Here is a 13,543-nt window from a genome sequence, read left to right on the forward strand (position 1 = left end):
ATCCCCTAAATCTGTGTGTCCAAGGTTGGTATCTTGAATTTCAGCATAATCATTGTAGAATCTTGACTTTGAACGTATGCCTTGGAATTTGAAGACTATGAGTTTGGGTGTTGCTTCAGATATGGATGCCATCTGGTTACGTTACTTGCACATTGCAAGAGAAATTGTTATTAGTCCCTAGATAGCATAAAAGTTTAAACAAAAACAAAAGTAAAAAAAAGGTCCCCTTTGGGTGATTTTATTATTTTATTATTTTTATTTTTTATTTTTAAAAATTTTTTAATATAATTTAAAAAAAAAAATTAAACATTTTATCATATTTTATTATTTTTAAAACATTTTGCAAAATTAAATTTAAAAAAAAAAGAATAGGGCACGCTTATAGTGATGTTGCGCAAGCGCATGACGTGGGTTGCAAGGGCAGTGCCATGTGTACGTAGCCACACGTGTGCATCCAAAGGGACACTACTCAGGCGTTGCCGCGTGAGCACACCCAAATGCAACATCACTCGAGCGCCGCTATGCGCGAGCACGCCCAAAGGCAGCATTGCGCAGATGCTGTCGTTCATGAGCGCACCCAGAGAGTGCCGCATGGGGTCACCAAGAAAGTGTGCCTAAAGGGCGTAGCATGCGCAAAAGGGGTACAGTGTGGGCACCGCTATGCAAGTTCGCCCGAAGGGCGCAGCCTATGCGCTCACCCAAAAGGGGCACTGTGCAAGCATGGTATTGCTAGTGTGCAAGGGGGAAGGATTACCCTTGCTCCCCCAAATGATAAAAAAAGTTTGAGAAAAAATGAGAGAAGGATGTGGTTTTATAGCCCTACACCGGGTCAGGGTGTGCAACGTGCACTCCGCCCGTGCATGCATGTGAAGCTATTATTTTTATTTTTATTTTTATTTTTTATTTGCATTTCAACTTTTTGAGTTTTCTAAAAAAAATTCTAATGTTCTAATTTTTTTTTGATTTTTCAATTTTCCTATGTTTTTGTTATTTTTTTGATTTCTAATTTTAAAATGACTTTTTTATTTCTAACTCTAACAAAACTTTCTTCTCCTGACTCTTGAAATGTGAGTCCAAGAGTTGAAAAAAGTAGGGGGTCCCCATTCCTAGTGGGGAATGGGGTATGTGTCGTAGACACCACAAAAGTAACTCCAATAGCTGTTGAGTGATGGTAAAACCAATGAATGCCGAGTGAAACAGAAATTGCATTGAAGTCGAGTTGATAGCTGTACATGCACCATGCAATAAATGCTATATTTTGAAAGGGTATAAGGGAAAATTTTACATATTTTTTGTCATTACAAACATAGAGCAAGAGTGAGTAGAGAGAAGAAGCCATTGACAAGTGAGATTGAAACATTTTCACAAATCATAGTGAAGATCAAATGTTAGATCATCAATTTCAAAGTTATTCTTCACCTACTGAGCTACACAGTTTTCATATTTGTTAAACTCTAGCTTGCATAATGGCCTCAAGTTCAAAGAATGTAAAGGAGAAAGACATTCTCAAAGTTCAATTAGTTATAAACAAGGTCAAATAACTAGATTTCAGGGCCATACCAAAAGTTGTATATAAGAATGACCCAATAGGTGCATTATCTATTATTCTGCCCAAGGTTGTAATGGCTCAGGATGTGAGGAAGTGTTATAACTACAAGGTAGGAGGAACTGGAGACATGGAAATCAAACAAGCATATGACAAACTATGTGAAAATGGAATGTTGAAGGAAGAACTTATAATTGTAGAGAGGAAGGGCTTAACCCATGCATTAGATTTTCCTACTGTCTTCAAAACTAAATGGATCAAGATTGTTCTGAGTAGAATACATAATAGATGTCTATTTCTAGAAGGAGGACATTTAAAAATCTCAAAGAGGATTATACATAGGATTACTGGATACCCAACCCTAGACCAGCCTAAGACATTGAGAAGTGACTCTAAGGAGATAATTGAGTGAAATACAGGAGCTAAGTGGAACAAGCAAGGAATGACTATTGACACTATCAGAGACCCACTTCTTGACTTTGTAGTTAGAGTCATATCACATAAATTCTATCAGTCAAGCTAACTGAATAGTGTTCCTTGTATAGAAGTGGATGTATGCTATAAGATAGTCAAGAAAGATCATACCTATGATCTTGTAGAACTCTAGTTGCAGTAGATAATGGAGAACCTAGGAGCAATAAGGAGGTCAAAGAGTGCTCAATGTAAGTTTGGTTCAATACTGATATTTATATTTTTCTATGTGCAAAATGAATTCCTATCTTTTGGTAGAGTAGGATGGAAGACCAATAGGTCAGTTGCTAAACAAATCAATGAGTATATTGAGCAAATGGGAGAGAATTTTGAGTCAGTAATGACTAGTTATTTTGAAGATTTCTAGCAGTCCATTAAACAGAGGTTGAGAATTCTTGTTTCCTTAGTGGAGAAATATTACAATGATATTTCTTTCTTTTGGACATTGCCTACACCTTCATATAGGCTAGAGTACCTAGAGTTACATGGTTAAGGCCTCTAGGAGAGAATTATATTTAGAATTAGAGTTAGAATTATATTTATCTCTAGAGGAGAGAATCCTCTTCATGAATATGTAATTTTTTTTCAAGAAGGTATAGATTTGATAGGGAAGTTTTGAGGAGAGGAAAAAATTGTTGGATTTTGATAATGTCGAACTTTAGTACTTATAACAAAGAAAATATACATAAGAAATAATTATTTCTTTTTTTCCTCACTAGCTATGCATGTCATCTATAAGATATTTTCAAATCAAAACAAAAAAAGATGATTTGCATATACTTGTTTGATGGGAACTACACCCTATATTTTTTACAATTAAAAAAGGGACTTCAAAATAAAATAAAATGAATAAAATTCTTATTCAAAAAAATTATAAAAATTATAGGCATAAAATTCATCCAATTCTACACATTTCATCAGTCTACAACATCTTCATGTTTTAAACACAAATACCATTTCTTTGTCATTAATGTTGAATTATCACATTCCGATATCCCATTTCTTTATAAAAGGTGACATAGGTTTTTGCTTTTACCCTTGTTCTTGCAATAGGGTGTGGAACACTCTCTTGACCTATTCTTGGAAGGACTGGAAAAAAAAGGAAATCATTTTTGCATACCATCGATTTATCGTGTAACTCTAGGACAATCCTCCCTCTTCTTTCCATAAGGAAGACCTGGGTATGACTGCAAGGCTTTTGAGAATTTGAATTGTTATGAATTGTTGTTGTTGGTTTTTTATTTTTGAAATTATGGTAATTTTATGGAATGTCCATTTATGATGATTTCTTGGTATGGTCCCCTTTTGCCTTGGGACATTACTTGCTTTAACAAAAGATTTACCATTGTAGTCACACTTATGTTTAATTGGTGATTTTATTTTGTTTTAGGGTATTTTATGAGGCATTTTTCTATGAGAGTGTTACATTATTTTTATAAGTCAGTCATATCAGGGAGAATTCTTGACAACCATCATGAGGGAAATTGGATATCACCCTTTCCTTGATCATAAGATATGATTACATTCAACCCTATAAACATGGAAATACCTTAACCCTTCAAAGAATAGACCCCAATAGCACACCATGATAAGGATCTTAGGTAAAGGAATTGGAAGGATAAAACTATAAAGGCTGGAAGCTGAAGGATACACAATACTATTTTGACTAATATCTAATAGATATACCAAACCAATAGTGTGATGTCCAAATTTCTTAATTAAGATATAACCAAGCGAGAGCGAGGAAATCAAGTATGAAGATATAACCAAGCGAGAGTGAGGAAATCAAGTAAGTATGTCAACTAAGGTACAACATAAGAGGAGATAGGTAGACAAGTAACATTGACCTGTAAATGGAAATGGCACCGATTAAACAAGTGACAAAGGTAATAAGACTACACCATGACAAGGACTAACCTAACAACCAAAGAGGTGTAATTACAAAATAGCTATTGAATACAATATTCATGATAAATAAATCTTAACAACCAAGAGACTGGAAATGTTGCAATGAGCTTGAATATTCTAGATATAAAAGACAGCCACCCTACCTATCTAGGAAGAAGTTATGCAAATTTTATTTATATTAGGCATTGATGGGTACACCAACTTGGGATGAGACCCAATCAATCAAGTGGTGAGTTAATCAAGTTTATGGAGAATTATCCCTATATGAGTAGTCTATATAGTCAAATCTCAAATATATGAAATGGTTAGAAATGGGAGGTGATCTTAAGGAAAGGCCCTACGTGGGACACTTATGTTGAATCAAGTTAAGCATATATTTGAAGGTTCTGCCCCTAATTACAGAAGACTTCTAGGAGGAATTTGATAGCTAGGGGGGAGGATGTAAGGCCCACACTAGTACCCTATTATAGATCTTGATGAAATAGATATGATCAAGAGTTAATTAGGTTATGATTGACATTTTTGATGATTTAGGAGATCCTATTAGAGACTAAAGTTGATTTTGGTTATTATAAGTGTAATACCCATTCAATAACATTAGGTTGAATAGATAAGATCACATGGAAATGAAACTGTATATGTTCAAGCTAGGGACTCGATCAAGGGATTCATAGAATGATTCACTAGCCAAATTAGGAAAGATGAATTAACTTTTTCTCTTGTAAGAAATAACAATGGATGCAGATTATTACAACAACAAAACATTAAGGGTTACATTCAAAAATTGGTTTAAAATTATGATGACATAATTATGGAAACATTCTAACAATCCGAGGAATTAACCTTAGAAACTCACACACAAACCCCTCATAATGTGATAAAAGGATATTGCTAGGAATGACACTATGTTTAACGTGATTGAAAGGATACTAGTTAACAAGTCTGCATATTAGTGATTTTCACTTAGGACATATGTATTGAGATCCATTTTATATGTTTTAATGATTTAGTAGATATGACTTTAGTGTTTCATGATTATAAGTATGGTAATAGTGTTAGAACATTAATTTCATTATGTTAAGAAAGATAAATGTTGTTACACATATTTGATATTTCAATGTTTTGGATGTTATATGGAAATAATTAGATGGAAGTTAATTGTATATGTTAATGTGAATTATGTGATATTGGATCATTTTGCACTTATCTGCATGTATTTCTATAATATTTCATTAAGCTACTGATGGTTAAATTGAGTGTACGGGAAAGTTGAACCATGGATATTATTTGGGGAAACAAGGTTCAAACCTATGTGAACATGGTAAACCCAAAGTGAATCTTTGGAAGATTCAAAACCTCATTGTATTGCTTTTATTTTGTAATGTGATTCTACATGGATGTTATAAGTTTAATGATCATGATTAATTAGCGACATGTCATTGTGATGTGTAAAGTGTTTTAATGTATGTCTGTGACATTTGACACTTGTATTGTCTATGTGTAAATGACATGTCATGTAGGATTTTTGGGCATGAAGTCATTTAACCTAAACTTAATCCAATTATGAAATTAAGTTAACCCAACTTGGAGAGTGTTAGGATGAGTCACCTTCATGATGAATTCAAATTAAATTTTATAGGAACTTTAGAGAGCTTGAAAATGGTTCCCAAGTGTTATTTTGGTGAAAATAATATACCCACATGGTAGTAGTATGGTTTGGGGGTCTAAATATAACCATAAGTTGGTCTAGAGGACTTAGGAGAACCTTTCAACTAGTCATTTTCAAGCCAATTCGAAAATCAGAGTGTCACATGACTTTTGTCCTCATCACTCCACTTGGGTAAGTTCCTATGGGTAGAAGGTACAAGGGTTAGTTGGGCTAAACATTGAAGTTGAGAAATCCTCCTCTTGTAGAGGGGATAGTTTTCATGGAGTATGGGCTCCATTGAAGCCATATGCCTTCTATTGTTCTATGGGAGGTATAAGGGAGGATATGTGAAGAGGAGTAAGTGTTGATAGCCTTGTTGAGGCATGTGATTATTGATAGCCTTGTTGTGGCATGTTTCTTTGAAGCCTTATTGGAATATTGCAATTGCAAGATTTGTTGTTTCATAAGGATATGGTATTCTCCTCCTTGAAGAGCCCACCTTCACCCAATGTTTATGATTCCATTTGTGAATCATTATGAAAACCTTGGTTGGGATTGTAAATGTGTTGTGAGATTTTTGTATCCATGTTGATGCTTGGGTTGTGTTGATGTTTGAATGTATCCTAGTTGAGCCTTGTTTCCCCTAGCTTGATGGGTGGCCTCCATGAGGCCTATGTTAGGAGGTGAGCCTCCATGGTTCTTGGTTTTGTGTTCTTGTTGCAAGTTTTGTGTTCTTATTGCAAGTTTTGTGCTCTTGGGTTTCAAGAAAGAAGTCTAATGTTTTTCCATGTTTTAATGAGCAATAAAGAGCCATGTCAATTGAAAGAATGAAATCCTTCTTATGTTATTGAATATTTTCTTGTAAGGGTAAAACCGTTCCTCTATGCCTTAGTGCATTGCATTGTAAAAGTAGACTCTCATTGTGTGAACTATTAAGGAGGATGAAACTAGGATACCTTCCTATGTAACTGCCTTGTAAGATTTAATAGTATGCTTAACTACATGGGAATGTAACATTGTCGTATCACAATTAAAGGGATGCAAAGATTTTTAATTCATTTAAACACTTTATTACTCTTAAGGTTCATAGAAAGTTTTAGATATTGATTTGCATCATGCTCATTTTAAAGCTATGAATTGATACATATGTATGCAGTATAATACAATAGATCATATGCAGAAAAGGATCATTATACATTAGATCAGCAAGGAAGTGCTTGTAAAACTCCATCATAGGTATGAGAGAGAGATCTAATGGTTTCATATTTGATTTTGATACAAGTGCATTTCATGTATTGTGCCTTGAATATATTGGAAATTCTATTCATGTGTAGAGGAGTGTCAAAATATCATCAAGCTTATCACCAAATGAATCACCTTAATAAGATAGTTGTAATAGAAGTAAACCAAATATATGATGTAGTATAAACTTCATTAGAAAATATATGATATAGATGCATAATCACTCTTTGGAATTTGTATGAAGTGAAATATAATACACACACAATACATACTAATAAAATATTTAAGAGAATATACCATGAAATCTTTAGAGGGGAAAATAATAAAATACCTAACTAAAAAAAAGTATAATATAAATATTCAATCCCAAGGTAATCCTCTAAGTACATACTAATATCTTTTAAATAGAAAGTAAAAAAAATTAATTAAGGGTCAATCCTCAAGTCAAGGTCGACCAGTGTGTTGAAAGAGACGTAAGTCAATAAAATCGCATGGGACTTAATGTCCCTTGACATATGACAGCGACTTAATAAGGGTTCCCCATTTGCTTTAAAAACATTACACTCGACCTATGGTAGACAAGTCAAAACACATGAGTAGAAGGATGGGTTAGATGTTAGTCTTGGTCTTTGTAAAGATTCCATAAGAGTTGATGTGATTTGCAACAATAAACGTGCCTACTTTTTTTATGTTGCTAAGGGGGCTTCCTTTACCACCCACCCATTACCTTCTTTATGTGCACCTCCAAAAGTTTCCTTCTCTCACACGTGCATGGAGCAGCTTCAATTTTTTTTGAAAAGTTAAAAAAAAAACAATGTAAATGGAGTGCATTTTCGTGGCTGTATAGCCACGGGCTGGAACATGCAAGGTGTTGGGGGATTAAAGTTTTAAGGGCTGGTTTAGAGGACAGTAAAGTGGAAATGTGTAATAGTTTGGTTAGTAATTAAGTTAGTAATAGTTAAGTAGTGAGAATTTGGGTTGGTGATAATGGTGGGTAGTCATTAGCTATTTAGTGGAGTGGAGTGTGGGGTAGGACAGTTAGAATTTAATTCAATAGAAAATGTTGATTAAAATTTGTTAGTATTTAGATTTAAATATTAAAGGAAGGAATGTTTGGGGAGATAATTTTAGGAGATATTTAGTTGGGAAATTAAAAGAAAGAGAAATAATAATAAAATAAAAGAATATATAAAAATTGATTAAATTTATATGTGGAGTTTGTCGGTAAATTGAATTAATAATTAGATTAGAATGTATTGTAGGGTTGTAGGGAAGTAAGGCTTTAGAGTAATTTACTATATTTTATTTCATGTTATGAGTAGAGAAAAGAATGTGTTTCTATTTAATGTGTTTATTTTTATGTTTAGGGTTAGATTCCTATTGAGTTATGGGTTAGTGGTTAGGATAAGGGGGAGTTTATGATATGATTGGGGATAGTGTTAATCTTTTGGGGAAAAGGTATAGTCTTAGTTGATTTATGAAAATCATAGATGGTAAGTTAGGATTTAGAATGGTGGAAGATAGTAGGAAATTAGAATAATAATAGTATTAAATTATTTTGTTGTTGTTCTTAATTCATATTTATGCATGGAAGAAGGAATGTAGGATAGTTAATGAAATTATTAGGATATTTAGGGAAGGTCCTTGTTAAAGGGATTAGTGGAATGTAGAGTTCTATGTTCATATTTGGTATGAATAATAAAGTCAACTTTTGGGTGTAGTAAAGAAAAGATAGGTTAATAGAGTTGGTAATGTAAGAGTGAAGATCATAAATTCTTAATTGAGATTTTTATTTTTTTAATTATTTTCATTAAGTAACAATGGCATGACTTCCAAACAACCATATAAGGTTTGGTCAACAGTAATACACCATAAAATTTGAGGAAATGAATAACAGATAAACAATTTTAATACCTAGTTGTGGAATATCTAGTTGGATGGAGTTGCTAAAGGACATAGTGCAATATTACCATCAGAATAGCCCTACTATAATAATTTAGGATCAAAATTGGACATAGAATGTAATGAGTGAAAGTCATTTACCTAAGGCAATTACAAAGCTTCTTCACCAAAGCAACTATGGAACCATTATATTAACAATAACACAAGATTTGTGATTCATATTTATATATGCCTCACTTCAAGGATAGGGTGTGGATTCTGATATGATAAAATTGCCAAGCCTTTGTATCACAATCTAAATTTTAGATAAATGTTAGCAAATAATTTGGCACCCCGAGAAAACTTGAAGTGCATATTGTCAAATGAAGACAAATTTATTTTATCTAATTGACTTTATCACCTCTAAACTCAATGAATGAATCAATAACTTCCAGCATTCTTGAGGAAACATGGATTGTCATTCGGACACCCCATAGTTCGATAGACATTCCTAATATGTTTAGCTCTACACATATTTTCTTTAGTTCACCTTTAAAAAAAATAAATTGTTGGTTGTGTTCTGCCTTGTTAAATTTAGGGCATGATATTCTGGTATTAGAGCCCTACATTATACAACACTGGGTGTTAAAGAGTCCACAAATGAATGTACAATTGGAAGTTATCATAATGTCATAATACCATATTGCAAAGGAGATAGGTCTCCTAGGATATCGAATCATAATAACTACTATTACTTATTTGACAATAGAATTGAACACCCTAAATTGATAACACTAATTAGTTGTGGTAACAGTTTAAAACTACTAAGGATTAAGATATGATAGGATATTATCTTGACCTTGTGGAAGATTGAATTTAAAAGGATCTCTATTTAACCCCCCTCTCGATAGTTGTGAGACTTAATGATTCTAGATCTTGGCACACATGAAAATATTTCTTCTTAAACCATACCAACATTCAAGATTGAAAGGGTGGTAGCTCATCTCGATGATGTTTAGGTATTGGTAAGAACTCAAAACCTTGGTAAAATGTGGACTTTGGTTCTTCAGGGAAAATGCTCTTAATTAGGGTAAATGAGAATGATAAGTATGGCAACTTATAGAATTGTGATAGGAAACCCTCATGATGTAGTAAGGTAATATCTTACACCTTGATTATCTTGATACAGACCCTATAGTTTAAGTGATAGAAATCACATGTGAAGAGTCCCATTGGAGGTGATGCCTAATAAATATAAGTCTCCTACTGAACAGGTAGGTGGACAATAAGAAACAATATGCAAATAACAGAAAGAACAACACACATCAGGCAGATAGCATTGTGTATAACATGGTACATTGATTTCATTATAGTATATACTTCTACAGCAAAAGGGAAACCCTTCACCACTTGTGACACATCATATTTGGATGGGCAACATGATCATATACACTTACTAGTTGTGGTAATTCGTGGAAACATTAAGGTTTTTCAATATCTATCAATGGAACCTACAAGCCAAATTTTGCTCAAACATCATTGTTACTTAACAACACTCTACAACTCAATGACGAACTATTGCACGAACATTACCTTTCTGCTCAGTTTGCACTATAGCTTGAAGTAATGGAAGCTTGGAAAAGAGTAAATAGTTCTCACTATATTAATAAATACTTTAAGGAATTCCAGTCTATCATGAGATTGAATGGTAGAATCCTTCTTAAGTTATCGATACACCCGAATGATGCTTGAAGGAAGGTGTGATAAGAGTACAAGCAATACCCCAGTGATCTTTCTAATAGTGATTTATTATATATAAGGGTAAGTGGCATGAGTCATAATATTATAAGTATCTAAAGGATCACCAGTGTAATTTGGGTTGAAACGCTGACCCTAGACTACATCTAACAATTCTTGACAGTAATGGGTAGGTAGGTAAGGAAACATAGGCAATTAAAGAATGAATTTCTAAGACTCGATAAACCATAAGAAGGTAAAAGCATAAATCTGTGTCACCATTTACGATACCAAAACCTATTTTGGTCAAATCTCATTTCTCTATCAAAACTCAATTTTTTTCAAAAACTACAAATACCCTTTTATAAATCTTGGATTCAATATCATCATTATATAAATTTTTGAGTGTTTTGATTAGTTATAATATGTTGAAATCTCAAAATATTATAAGTCAATATTTCAATATTTGAAAAGATGCTCCCTCAAAAAAGGAAGAAAAATAGTAAATCATATCAAAAAAATTTAAAAAGTTATATTTACCTCTAGAGGAGAGAATCCTCTTCACGAATATGTAATTTTTTTTCAAGAAGGTATAGATTTGATAGGGAAGTTTTGATGAGAGGAAAAAATTGTTGGATTTTGAAAAGGTCAAACTTGAGTACTTATAACAAAGAAAATCTACATCAAATTTTTTTTTTTTTTTTTTGTTCACTAGTTATACATGTCATCTATAAGATATTTTCAAATTAGAACAAAAAAAGATGATTTGCATATACTTGTTTGATGGGAACTACACCCTATATTTTTAACAATTAAAAAAGGGACTTCAAAATAAAATAAAATGAATAAATTCTTACTCAAAAAAATTATTGAAATTATAGGCATAAAATTCTTCCAAATTTACACATTTCATTAGTCTACATCATCCTCACATTTTAAACACAAATACCATTTTTTTTGTCATTAATGTTGAACTGTCACATTCTGATATTTCGTTTCTTTATAAAAGGTGACACGGGTTTGTGCTTTTACCCTTGTTCTTGCAATAGGGTGTGGAACACTCTCTTGGCCTATTCTCGGGAAGGACCGAAAAAACAAGGAAATCATTTTTGCATACCATCGATTTACCATGTAACTCTAGGACAATCCTCCCTCTTCTTTCCATCGGGAAAACCCAGGTATGACTGCAATGCTTTTGAGAATTTGAATTGTTATGAATTTTTGTTGTTGGTTTTTTATTTTTGCAATTATGGTAATTTTATGGAATGTCCATTTATGATGATTTCTTGGTATGGTCCCCTTTTGCCTTCGGACATGACTTGTTTTAACAAAAGATTTACCATTGTGGTCACACTTATGTTTAATTGGTGATTTTATTTTGTTTGAAGGTATTTTATGAGGCATTTTTCTATGAGAGTGTTGCATTATATTTATAAGTTGGTCATATCAGGGAGAATTCCCGACAACCATCATGAGGGAAATTGGATATCACCCTTTCCTTGATCATAAGATACAATTACATTCAACCTTATAAACATGGAAATACCTTAACCCTTGAAAGAATAAACCCCAATAGCACACCATGCTAAGGATCTTAGGTAAAGGCATTGGAAGGATAAAACTATAAGGGCTAGAAGCTGAAGGATATGCAATACTATTTTGACTAATATCTAATAGATATACCAAACCAATAGTGTAATGACCAGATTTCACAATTAAGATATAACCAAGCGAGAGAGAGGAAATCAAGTAAGTATGTCAACTAAGGTACAACATAAGAGGAGATAGGTAGACAAGTAACACTGACCTATAAATGGAAATGGCACCAATTAAACAAGTGACAAAGGTAATAAGACTATGCCATGAAAAGGACTAACCTAACTGTTGAAAATAATGATGACTTGCCAAGTTACTAATAGGGGAGGGGTGAATTAGTAACTTCAAAACTTTTCATAAATTCAACACTTAACAATATAAATCATTCACCATTAATTGATCTACTTTACTGCATGCATACAAAATTGAAAGATAAACATTCATGACACATGAACACAATATTTGGTGACCTAGAAACCTTCCAAATAGAAAGTAAAATTGGGGTGGGGATGATACCCACAAAACTTCAATACTATAGTATAAAGTTGGTCGATTAAGGCTTACATTGATCACTTCTGATGATCTACCCTATTAATATCAATTTGAACTACTAGATCCACCTTGTTAGAGGTTTTACAAACATACAATGAAGTATGCACTCTGTTAAGAGATTTAAAGAAAGACTGTTAAGTCTACCCTGTTAAAGGATTTAGAAACTGATTCAACTATTAGGATGAAATAGTAGATTTCACTTACAACTTGATTGCTGATTAGATCCTTGAAGTACAGATCACCTCTTGTGATAGATATAACTTTACTGCTCCTTATAGACCTTGTTGAATACTCTACTCTACTACTGATTTGCATTCACTCTTCTCAAAACATTGCTTCATACTACTTACATCCATCTATTGGGTATTATATAATGCATTACATATATACCATTCCAATATTTACAATTATAAGGCCAACTAAAACACAAGTAAACAAAATATTGCTGAGTCAGCCAAATAGTAGAAACTCAAGTTCTGTAAGCTGACTTAGTGAACTTTTGATACTCAGTGTCAACTACATTACTCAGCATCATCATGCACTCAATAGAAGTAGAGCCTCTGTCCATACTAATCACACAATGTAGCTTCGAACTCGGTGACCACTGGAGACTCAGTAGATATAGTGTCACTCGGTAGATACTGAATATTGTGTTTACCTTTCTTTCACTCGATAAACATTGCTTATCCCATCACTCGGTATATATTGGTTTCACATCACAACAACTGATGACTCAGTAAATACTATGAAGTTTGGTAACCACTATCTGCTCGGTGATAACTACTGGATTGCACACTGTCTATTTTCACTCGGTAGCTTCTGGAATGCTCGATATGAACTATGAAACCTGGTTATCATTGGATTGCTCGGCAAACACTAGAGATTGAATGATGAGCTTGGTAACCATATAGAATTATGAATAAGTGTTGTCACTAATGAAAAACATAACTTAATGCCATCAA

At 33.1% G+C, this 13,543-nt stretch overlaps 1 pseudogene; it reads left to right on the forward strand.

Moving 5' to 3' along the window:
- Positions 1-521: 521 nt before the first annotated feature.
- LOC149529494 (exportin-2 pseudogene) overlaps positions 522-13,543 on the forward strand; it is an 88,393-nt pseudogene continuing 75,371 nt past the window's right edge.

This window comes from Cupressus sempervirens, chromosome 11 (assembly GCF_028749045.1).
Source record: "Cupressus sempervirens isolate cs-2001-9-10 chromosome 11, ASM2874904v1, whole genome shotgun sequence".
NCBI classification, from domain to species: domain Eukaryota; kingdom Viridiplantae; phylum Streptophyta; class Pinopsida; order Cupressales; family Cupressaceae; genus Cupressus; species Cupressus sempervirens.